A 12,331-nucleotide genomic window follows, 5' to 3' on the forward strand; every position below is an offset into this window, starting at 1 on the left:
TACTGATTTACCAAGAATGATGAGAGAATTAAGGGAAGTCCACCAGGATATGTGACACAACTTTTTAGGAGGAAAAGTGGCTCCAATGATATCTAAAACATTACTACCCTTTGTAATTTCCAAAGTGCTCGTATGTAGGTATTAATCCCTTCTTTATAGATGAAGGTATATCTCAGAGATGTTAAATGACTTGCTAAAGGCACCCAGCTGGTAGTAGTGAGCGATGAGTTAGGTGTTCAGGTTACAGACCTGTAGATGTTAGAGCGGGAACTTGAACCCAAGTTTTTTGTTTCAAGGCAGGCTAAACTATGCTGTGTTCCTGGACCCTACTGTTTTGCCCAGAGAACTATTACTGAAGTTAAATGCTTTGTGCTATTTAGAATTTTAGAAGAAAGAATTGTTGAACTATGGATGTTTTCTAAACTATGCATTTTTATACAGTATTTGTATATCCCTTTTGATATATACAACATACTTTAAGCTGACAGTTCTTTTTTTTTTTTTTTTTCCCCACAAACCCCTGTTATGCTGGCATTGGGATTTCCTCTTGCAATGAGGAACTACATCTTTAAGATGGTGAAGGTAAGTGTCTAAGATCATTTACCAATTCCATGAATTAGAAACTATCATCCATCTCTCCCTTAAGTGAAATACAGCGTCCTGCGAAAGAAACTACTCTAGAAGATAAGATACCAGTAGTGAAGTGGCCAAGAGCTGTATGTTATAGATGTATTGATTATCAGAAACTGCCAAGCTTTCTTGCTAAAGTATTATAATTAGAAACCAAGAAAGTAGGGTCTATCTGTTCTTACCTTTCATCCCAACCACCATATTCTACTTTAGGCCAAAGAGTGAGTTCTCCTAGGTAAAATGAGGGAAAACATTACCATTCTTGAAAACTATGATAAACCCACAAATTCTAAAGTTTGTTAGATTTTGCCATGAGGAGATCCTTCATCAACTTGGTAATAACAGTTTCTACAGAGCAGTGGGAATTAAAGACAGGGAACAAGTTAAACAAATGGGAGATCAAGACCTAGACTTCAAGAGAATGTCACTTTTTCCAACGTTTTTTATTTATTTTTGGGACAGAGAGAGACAGAGCATGAACGGGGGAGGGGCAGAGAGAGAGAGGGAGACACAGAATCGGAAACAGGCTCCAGGCTCCGAGCCATCAGCCCAGCGCCTGACGCGGGGCTCAGAGCCTGACGCGGGGCTCGAACTCACGGACCGTGAGATCGTGACCTGGCTGAAGTCGGACGCTTAACCGACTGCGCCACCCAGGCGCCCCAGAATGTCACTTTTTCAAGATGCTTTGGAGATTAAGGTGGAAAGGAGAGATGGAGGGCAGAAACCAGAAGGAAATAAGGGTAAAACAAAGGGTCATGACAGTTGACAGATCTGAGCATGATTGTAATTTGAATGAAAAAGAACTTGTAGAGAAGGAGAGGGAAAATTGATGGAGCCAGACCAGGCCCCAAAGGAGACAAAAGGTGGGCCTTGAAAAAAAATACCTTTTCTCAGAAACTAAGGGAATAAGGGAATGGTTATAAATAAATTTATAGCTGTGAGAGGAGAGGTTTTTTTACTATCTGGCTTCAATATTTTTTGTGAAGTAGGAAAATATCTGATGTAATTTGTGGAGTAGGAGGGAGTAAAAAAGGGATTTAAAGGGAATGGAGACAGTCTGGAATAGACAGTAGATTAAAAACAAAGGCATTAATCGTGGTGTTAACCACCAAACTGAGTTTGGAAATCATGAAAGTATAGTGGCTTTATCATTATTTCTAGCATCTCAGCTGAATGGCTTATAGGCCAGGCATATTATAGGACTGATCCAGAATTGTGAGTTGGATGACAGAGGAGAAAGACAAGGATGAAGGGGATTGAGGGCACTGATGCCAGGCAGAATATAGCACTGTTCTAAGAATGTGATTTGGAAGAAATACCAGGAAAGGAAAAGAAAAAAAATGGAAGGGGATTGAAAACATTGGTGAGAGAGTAGGTCATGTGACCAATTAAGAGATTTAGGCCAGATATGGAAATGGGACCAAGAATAAATTGGAAGAAAAAGCAGTCTTACAGGAATAGAGCTCTTGATGAGATTCTGGATCGGGCATACTGGAGGTAATATGAATGGAAAGAGAAGGGTATTGCAATCAGTCAGAGCTACTCTATAACAAAGTAGAGAGCATGGCCAAGGGAATGGGTTGAGGTGGCCTTGGAACTGTGATTCTTGGGTGTTTGACAGACCATCCACAGGAATGTTGAAATACCTTAGGAAATGAGGAAGTAAATTGAGATTTAAAGGCTTAACATGATCCAGGTATAATGTTATTGTGGGGGAATGACCTGGGGGTTAAGGGATATTAGGGACAAAAGAAGGTAAAAGGTGGCAAAATTGGATGGAATGAACTTCAAAGGAATGAAGGTTTTTACAGGAAAGTGAAATGTTTTAAAAGGGACTATGGGACAAAATACCAATACCAATTCTGAGCCTTGTGATATGTAGAATTTGAGGAAACAGCAAAGGAAGCAAGATCTTTGAGAAAGAGATCAAGGAAATAGAACACATGTTCATTTAAAAAGCTGAGGGTATAGGTGAGTTTGTTTATAGTGAAATAGGTTGCCAAAGCCCACCCTGGATAGGGTTGAAGGAGGGTATTGTGGGAAAGGTGAGGATGAGGCCTCAAGAGGGAATGCTGTCAGGTACACAGCAGTTGGGAGACAAGAAATGAGAGGAAGGTGATGGATTGGTGAGAGGGTTGTCTTCTGAACAGTGAACAGGGATGAAGTTTGGATGGAGCTATAGTTTCTCAGCTTTTGGCCCTGTTGTTTTAAACAGAACTGATAAATTGATGGTCCCAGGCAATGTCTGAACTTATCTTTGTAGGAATGTTTCTAGATTCATGGTGTGGCGGTAATTGCTGGATCCTTCCAGAACTGCTGTGCAAAATGCTGAGTGTGGTAGTATATGGTCTAATCTCTGCCTGACTTCCTTATGGTTTAAGACATGCAGCTATTGATTTGCCACTCTCTAGCAGGCATGGCATGCAGCAGGCATCCCAGAAGACAGAGCGCAAGGACTTTTCTCCATAGCACTGCGCCTCTTTAGCATAAGGGCCAGTGTTTGTGCTTCACATAAGATGCAATGCCTTCTTTTCTGCTTTTGCAAAAATATAGCTTTCATTCTATCAGTCTTTTGGAGAGTATGATACGGTGGAAAAAGCATGGTCTCTTACAGACTTGGTTCTGAATCCTGGAAGCTTATTGGGCAATTTATTTAACTTTTGAGTCTTAATACATCATGGTTATTATAATAATAGACTTTGTATATAAAGTACCTAAGGCAAAAAGTACTCAATAAAAATTTTCCCATTATTAATTATTTCATAAAAGTCTTATTAAAGACCCCACCAGTGTACTAAGTCCTGGAAATCTAATGATGAATATGACATGATCTCTGTCTTAAGATCCTTACAGTTCATGGGGTGCCTGGGTGGCTCAGTCAGTTAAGCGTCCGACTTTGGGTCAGGTCATGATCTTGCGGTCCACGGGTTTGAGCCCTGCATCGGGCTCTTTGTTGGCAGGCCTGGAGCCTGCTTCAGATTCTGTGTCTCCCTTGCTCTCTGCCCCTCCCCCACTCACACTATGTCTCTCTTTCTCTCTCTGAAAAATACATAAACATTAAAAAAAATTAAAGATCCTTATAGTTCAGGGGCATCTGGGTGGTTCACAGCCCATTAAGCGTCCAACTCGTGCTTTCAGCTCAGGTCATGATCTCATGGTTTGTGACACTGATCCCCATGTGGGGCTCTGTGTTAATAGCGTGGAGCCTGCTTGGGATTCATTCTCATTCTCTCTCTCTCTCCCTCCCTCCCTCCCTCCCAAAATAAATAAATATTAAGAAAAAGAGAAAAAGGATCTTTACAGTTCAGTGCTCACTTTGGCAGCACATATACTAAAATCAGAGCGATACAGGAAAGATTAGCATGGCCTCTGCATAAGGATGACATGAAAATTCATGAAGCTTCCATATTTTTTATGCTAAGCAAAATAAATCTGAGAAAGACAAATACCATATGATTTCACTTATATGTGGAATTTGAGAAACAAAATAGATGAACATAAGGGAAAGAAAAAAAAAGGAAGCAAACTATATGAGACTCTTAACTATAGAGAACAAACAGTTGCTGGAGGGAGGTGGGCAGGGGATGGGCTAAATGGGTAATGGGTATTAAGGAAGACACTTGTGTTGAGCACTGGGTGTTATATGTAAGTGATGAGTCACTAAATTCTACTCCTGAAACCAATATTGTACTATATGGTAACTAGCTACAATTTTTAAAAAATTGTTAATGTTTGTTTATTTTGAGGGAGGGAGGGACAGACAGAGACTGAGTGGGAGAGGGACAGAGACAGAGAGGGAGACACAGAATCCGAAGCAGTCTCCAGGCTCTGAGCTGTTGGCACAGAGCCTCACGCAAGGCTCAAACCCACGAACCGCAAGATCATGACCTGAGTGGAAATCGGACGCTCAACCGACTGAGCCACTCAGGTGCCCCTAACTAGAATTTAAATAAAAACTTGAAACAAAAAAGATCCTTACAGTTCAGTAAAAAGTGAGACAAAGATAAATATACTCAATGACAGATGAGGAGTGCCTTGATAGATGCATAGATGGAAAACAGTGGCAGCCCAAGGGAGCAATCATTAGCAGGCTGCCTGCCTGAGGTGGATTGAGAAGGCAGGGAGCCTTCCTGGCTATTTCTTCTGTTTTCTCTGTTTATTTTCCTTCCACTCTATGTGCATGTCTATTTCCATTCTATGCCCATTTCCTGAAATATATCCAAGTGTGCTTTTGTTTACTCCCATGATATCAGTGCTGAAGAGTTCCAGGTCTCTCTACTGAACATTACCCCATATATCCAGTTGCCAAATGCATATATATTCTTGGGTATACCGTGAGTCCTCCAGCTCAACAGGAGCTAAAATTGAATTTTATAGTCTTTTCCTCAAAACCTGCTCCTGCATTTTTTTGGGTGCCGCCATCCACTCAGTTGTCAACTCAGCAACATCTTTATTGTTTTGCTCTTCCTAATTCTCCACAGTTAGTGTTCAGCAAGTCACATGAATTATATCTGCAAGACATCTTTCAAGTGCACCCACTTCTCTTCACTTCCATGTTTATAACCCTACTTTAATATCATCTCTTCCTGAATTACTCCAACAACTTTTATTTGGTCTCCCTGCCTCTAATCTTATCTCCTTTTAATCTATTCTCCATACTGCAACCAGAATATTATTTCTAAAATACAAATCTAATTATTTCATTCTTTGGCTTAAAATCCTTCAGAAGCTTCCCATTGCTTCTAGAATAAAATAGTTGGCAGGGCACTGCAGTCTCATATTGCCTTACTTCCAACCTCGTCATTTCATCACTGTCATCCTCTTATTTAATGTTTCCACCAGATAAACTTGCTTCCACTGGTGTTCCCTAAACCCCAGCTGCTCCACTGCTCTTCTGAGCTTACATCATTTCTGTACCCCTGCCCCCAGAGCACCCAGTACAGTGTATTAAAATGCCTAGGTGTTTGTTTCCCTGACTAGAATAATCTCCTTAGGGCAGAGACCAAGTTGTTTTATTTTTGTTTTCCGTGTGTGTGTGTGTGTGTGTGTGTGTGTGTGTGTGTGTGTGTGTAGTACAGGGGAGCCTTTAAGATGAGGTGGTCATAGGATACACAATCACCTGCCTGTGATTGAGGCTGTAATGTAACTGATTTGGGCCTTCTATATGTTCTTTGAATAGCTCCATAAAAGAGAAATTAGGGGTGCCTGCATGGCTCAGTCAGTTAAGCGTCCAACTTTGGGTCAGGTCATGATCTCCAGGTTCGTGGGTTCGAGTCCTGCATCGGGCTCTGTGCTGACAGCTCAGAGCCTGGAGCCTGCTGTGGATACAGTGTCTCACTCTCTCTGCCCCTCCCCTGCTTGCACTTGTCTCTATCTCTCAAAAATAAATGACCATTAAAAAAATTAAAAAAAAAAATTAAACACCATCCAGATTATTTTATTTATTTTTCAGTTTATTTATCTATTTGGAGAGAGACAGAGTATGGGGGAGGGACAGAGAGAACCTGACACAGGGCTCGAACTCATGAACTGTGAGATCATGACCCAAGCCAAAATTGAGAGTCAGACACTTAACCAGGTGATCCCAGAATGTTTTAACAATATACTCAGTATTCAAAAACTAGGTAGCAATGTTGTCTCTATAGTTTACATCTAAATGAAGATGTTGTTTAAAATTAAACTTTCTCTGTCAATGAATGGCCTGTTTTTATATTATTACATGAGGTAGTAACAGGACTATTTATTCCATTAACTACTTATACTCTGAATTTAAATATTCCCTAATATTTGTTCTCTAATAAAGTTAAGTAATTTCAATCTATAGAATAAGATATTGTGGGCCATTTTACCTTATGCAAGGTACTTACTCTTTTAACTATAATAGTGTATAACTAATTATACAAGTTATTTTGTCTTTATCATGATTACCTTATATGGTCCAGAAATTAAAACGCACACATACACACACACACACACACACACGCACGCACAGATCTTATTAAAACTTTACACTAATCTTTTACTCAGATTTGGCATAAAATGGTATAAAGGATGAAGTTGGTCCTCAAAGGGAAGTGCATTTTTTTAAGTTTACTTATTTATCTATTTAGAGAGAGAGAGGGAGAGAGGCCCAAGCAGTCTGGGCGCAGAGCCCAATGTGGGGCTCAATCTCAAGAACCATGAGATCATGACCTAAGCCAAAATCAAGAGTTGGTCGCTTAACTGACTGACCCACCCAGGCCCCCCCCGGGAAGTGTTTTTTTTTTTAACATAATTTTTTTATCAAGTTAGCTAACATAGAGTATACAGTGTCCTCTTGGCTTTGGGAGTAGATTCCCATGATTCATCACTTACATACAACACCCAGTGCTTATCCCAACAAGTGCTCTCTTCAATGCCCATCACCCATTTTCCCTGCCCCCTACCCCTCCCACCATCAACCTTCAGTTTTTCTCTGTATTTAAGAGAAAATAATTGCGTATTTAAAATGTACAATGGGTACATGTACACACCCATGAAATTGTCAGCACCAAGTAGTAAGCATATTCATCACTCCAGAAAGTTTCCTTATGCCTTTCTGTAATCCCTCTCTCCTACCCTTTCCAGCCTCCAACTAAAGCTTTCTATAGCTATAGATTAGTTTGAATTTTCTAGAGGTTTATAAGTGACATCATACAGTATTTACTTTTTAAAATCTGATTTCTTTCACTCAGCATAATTATTTTGAGAGTCACTTTTGTTGCATATATCAATGGTTAATTCCTTTATATTTTGAGTACTATCCCTTTAGAGATGCTGTAGAAAAACCAATGTTGAGCTTTCTCCTGTTAGAGAAGAAAGTATTATGAAGCATTTGGACTTCTTTTAAACAGTTAAATGAACCTTTCTGACCAAATAAGGTTATTAGTCTGTATTAATGTTGTGCCTTGGGTACTCTTTCATTATTGCTCATGAACATTCGGTTAACTTTACAGATTATGTGGTCAAGAGGACCACATTGGCTGCTTACTGAAAACACGACCTTTGAAAGACAAAAGAAAGGGCCGCATTCCTTTCTTGTTGTAAAAAGTCTTTCTCAAATAGAATATTGGCACATCATAATTAAAAAGCTGGAAATCTACATGATCAATTAATCTTCAACAAAGCAGTAAAGGGTATCCAATGGGAAAAAGACAGTCTTCATTAAAGAATGTTGGGAAAACTAGGCAGCAACATGCAGAAGAATGAAGCTGGACCACTTTCTAACACCATACACAAAAATAAACTCAAAATGGATAAAAGACCTGAAACCATAAAAATCCTAGAAGACAGCATAAACAGTAATTTGTCTGACATCAGCCATAGCATCATTTTTCTGGATATATCTCCTGAGACAGAGGAAATAAAAACAAAAATAAACTATTGAGACTACATCAAAATAAAAAGCTTCTGCACAGCGAAGGAAACAGACAAAAGTAAAAGGCAACTTACTGAATGGGAAAATATTTTTTCAAACAACATATCCAATAAAGGTTTAGTATCCAAAATATACAAAGAACTAATACAACTTAACACCCAAAAACCAAATAATCCAATTAAAAAATGGGCAGAAGGCATGAACAGATATTTCCCCAAAGAATACATGGCTAACAGACACATGGAAAGATGCTCAATATCAGGGAAATACAAATCAAAACTATAATGAGATATCACACCTGTGAGAATGGCTAAAATCAATAACACAAGAAACAACAAGCATTGGCAAGGATGTGGAGAAAAAGGAATCCTCTTGAATTGGTGGAAATGCAAAGTGGTGCAGCCACTGTAGAAAAGAGTATGGAGGTTCCTCAAAAAGATAAAAATAGAAGTACCTTATGATCCAGTAATCACACTACTGGGTATCTACCCCAAAAATTCAAAAACACTAATTCAAAGGGATACATGCATTCCTATGTTTATAGTAGCATTATTTACAATAGCAAGTTATAAAAGCAGTCCCAGTGTCCATTGGTTGATGAATGGATAAAGAAGCTGTGGTAAGTATATATATAAATGGAATATTATTCAACCATGAAAAAGAGCAAAATCTTGCCATTTGCAACAGCATGGACGGAGCTAGAGAGTATAATACTAAGCGAAATAAGTCTGTCAGAGAAACACAAATACAATATGATTTCATCCATATGTGGAATTTAAGAAATAAATGAGCAAAGGGAAAAAAGACTAACCAAGAAACAGACTCTTAACTATAGAGAACAAACTGATTATTACCAGAGGGACTCCATGCTGGGCGTGAAACCTACTTAGAAAAAAATTTTGAAAAGGCAAATAATAAAATGAAACGATCCATTAAAAAAAAGCTGGAAAACTTTTACATTTATCTATGCACAAACAAATAAAAGATTTTCACCATTCTATAAACATTCCTATGCTTTCCCATGCCAAGCCTTTTCTCATACTTCCTATTCTTCTGAAATATTCTTTCCTCTATTACCAACTAAGCCAGTTCTGCCCATTTTTTAAGATTTTTCTCAGCTAAGTAGAATTTCTTTTTTCTCTGATCTTTCATAGCACATTCCATCTTTCTTGTAACCATTTTTATATGTGTGTTATCTTAAACTTTGAATATTTACCTTATTGTTTTTACTGTTACAGTTGAGCCTTGAACAAACACAGGTTTGAACTGTGCATGTCCACTTATATGCAAAATTTAAAAAAATTTTTTAAATGTTTATTTTATTTTTGAGAGAGAGAGACAGAGCACAAGTGGGGGAGGAGCAGAGAGAGAGAGGGAGACACAGAATCCGAGGCAGGTTCCAGGCTCTGAGATGTCAGCACAGAGCCCGACACTTGGCTCAAACCCACGAACAGTGAGGTCATGACCTGAGCCAAAATCATGAGTCAGACGCTTAACTGATTGAGCCACCCAGGCACCCCTACAGATTTTTTATAGTACAGGAGTATAAATGTATTTTCTCTTCCTCATGATTTTCTTCTTTTCTCTAGCTTACTTTACTGTTAGAATACAGCATATAATCCATGACATACAAAATATATGTTAACAAACTATGTTATCATTAAGGCTTCCTGTCAACATTGTAGGCTATTAGTAGTTATGTTTTGGGGGAGTCAAAAGTTACATCTGGAGTTTCGGCTGTGTCGGGGCTGGCACTCCTAACCTCCATGTTGTTCAAGGTGAGAAGCTTTTTAAGGTTAGAAGTCAAGTTTATTCGTCTTTAAATACACCTGCCATGGTGTATACTAAATGCCTTGTACATAGTCGGTATTTAATAAATATTTGTTGCATGAGTGAATGAATCTACCAGTAAGAAGCAGGAAAATTGTAAGTAGTTCCATGATTTGACTACTTGAGAATAGTGTTAAGATTTCAAAGGGAGCATTCATTGAACACTTAAATACGTTTGGAGCCATGCGAGCTTTACACATGGCCCCACCAAAATTAGAAATCAGGATTGTTACCATGATTCTGTGCTCTACCATGTTCTAGGCTTGTAGTCTAAATATGAGAATGGGCGCTTTTGATATGTGAGGGGCATGTAAGATAAAAGAAATTCATCCAACATGAAATGGATCTTCATGCTTGGCACACATATCTGACATTAGTGGCATAGTCTAGCTTCATCTTACCTCTGCAATCCGATTTCCCACAATTCTTCTAGACAAAACTCTCTTCCAGCCAAACTGACTCATAGACCAATCTGTAAAATCTAAGCTTTTGCTCATTTCATTAATGTAGCATGGAATTCACCCTATAATTCCCATTCCTTTCCATAGCCCAACATATTTTTCACTTTCTTTGTGAAGCACCCCTTGCCACAGTGATTGATGCCCCCTTCCTAGAAGTTCAACTCCTATCTTACTATTCACATGAGAACATCTGATGTTTGTGACAACTCAAATTTGTTTTTAGTTCTTGATTTACTTGGCATTTTTATTTATAGAGAGATCTTTGCTCCCAAACTGGGTTGGGACCTGGGACCATATATTTTTCTTATAGTCTTCACTACCCTGACCATAAAGCCTTGCACAAAGGAAAGCTCACTGAATATTTACTTATCTATCTATTTATTCATTTATTTTTGATGTTGATTTATTTTTGAGACAGAGTGCAAGCAGGAGAGGGGCAGAGAGAGAGGGAGAAAGAGGATCTGAAGTGGGCTCTGCGCTGACAGCAGAGAGCTCAATGTGGGGCTCGTGAACACCTCACACCCCTCATGTGTGAAACTCATGAACCTGAGATCATGACCTGAGCTGAAGGTGGAATGCTTAACTGATTGAAGCAACCAGGTGACCCTCACTGAATATTTATTAAATGAATGAGTTTTATCTCAACTAGAAATATGTTATGAACACTTTATATATGCCCTTAATTTGATTAGCACAAGGTGGATAATTTCCATAATCAAAATCAGCCTGTAAGGTAACAAAGAATTTGTATTTCCATATGACTTGACATGATTTTTACATATGACCAGCTAATGGATTGCTTCAAGTAATAGTATATTATGTTAGACAACAGGAATAATGTGGCTAAAATGCAGGTTCAGGAACTCTGTTTTAGAAGTTTATCCACTGGTAATAATGCTAGGGGAGATTAGTTCACACAAATGTCTGAATAAATTAGACTGCCGGCTTAAATGTATTAACTTACCACAAGAAAGGTCATCATACAGAGTGACTAATCCTCTTTAAACAAGTCTTAGGTCAGAAGATGTCTCAGTGAGCCAGAGTAAGAGACCAGAAAGTGCTCAATAAATCACCAGATATTTCAATTTGCATTTTGAACTATAGGAGCCTTACTGCTGGAGCCTAACAGCTGGAAAGTCTAACAGTTTGCATCAGGTTAGAAATTAGAAAAATTATAAAAGAAAAAGCTAATGATTTTTATCATTTGCCACAAAGTCCTGGGCCATTAGAAATTAAATCAAGATATGAGTACTGCTCTAGGTCAGACATTTAATTGATAAGACCCCACCCCTACCTGCAGTAGCTGTATCTCATGGGCAATGGATCTTACAGCCTAGAGGAAACCCGGTGTTTGGTAAGAAGCAGTATCAGTAGCCTATGTAGTGTTTCTGAGGTCTCCAAGGTACAGGTGCCACTTGTTTTGTACTTTCATTTTGAATTTGGTAGTTGTGAGACAAATTCAGAGGCTATGGTTAGGTCCAGTGACATGTTTAAAGCAATTCATGGTTATAGGATCTTTCCAAAATAAACATCTTTACTGCTGTTTTCAAATCCTTTTAGAAACTCTAATTCTTCTATTATGTAATAGCCAATACTTGGAAATGGTCGAAACTAAATTCAAATCTCAGGAACCCGATGAATTACAGCCTAGCGTTCTAAAAGAATAATCAATCCAGTATGGTTAACATAACCACCCCAGGTGGTGGTAGAAAAGGTAGTCTTCTCAAGGGAAAGCAGAAGGCTTTCTGTTTAAAGCCAGGAGGTAGAAGGAGTATTTTGTTACAAGGATGAGAATATAGGTGAGTTTGTTTCAAATAGGCTGGAGTGCCAGAGGGCCCAGGGAAAAAGAGCAAGAAGGGTCTGGTAGGATTGCAGAGCAGAATGGGAGAAGAGGACCACCTGGAAAGTCTTGTATTGGGGAGGGGCTGAGCATGATAGGGAAGTGAGGATTCACTGGCCCTACAGGTCTCAGGTCTCAGGGAAATCCTTTGCAATGAGGTTTGAGAACTGGCCC

The 12,331-nt window shown here is 38.9% G+C and overlaps 1 non-coding gene across 1 annotated transcript; it reads left to right on the top strand.

Annotated features, from left to right (window-relative positions):
* The first annotated feature begins 3,937 nt into the window (after window positions 1-3,937).
* LOC132693412 (U6 spliceosomal RNA) lies at window positions 3,938-4,044 on the top strand. Its single transcript, XR_009616798.1, has one exon. It is a non-coding gene; the product is annotated as a U6 spliceosomal RNA (small nuclear RNA).
* The last annotated feature ends 8,287 nt before the right edge of the window (window positions 4,045-12,331 follow it).

Source organism: Panthera onca, chromosome B1 (genome assembly GCF_046562875.1).
Source record: "Panthera onca isolate mPanOnc1 chromosome B1, mPanOnc1 haplotype 2, whole genome shotgun sequence".
Taxonomy (NCBI): Eukaryota; Metazoa; Chordata; class Mammalia; order Carnivora; family Felidae; genus Panthera; species Panthera onca.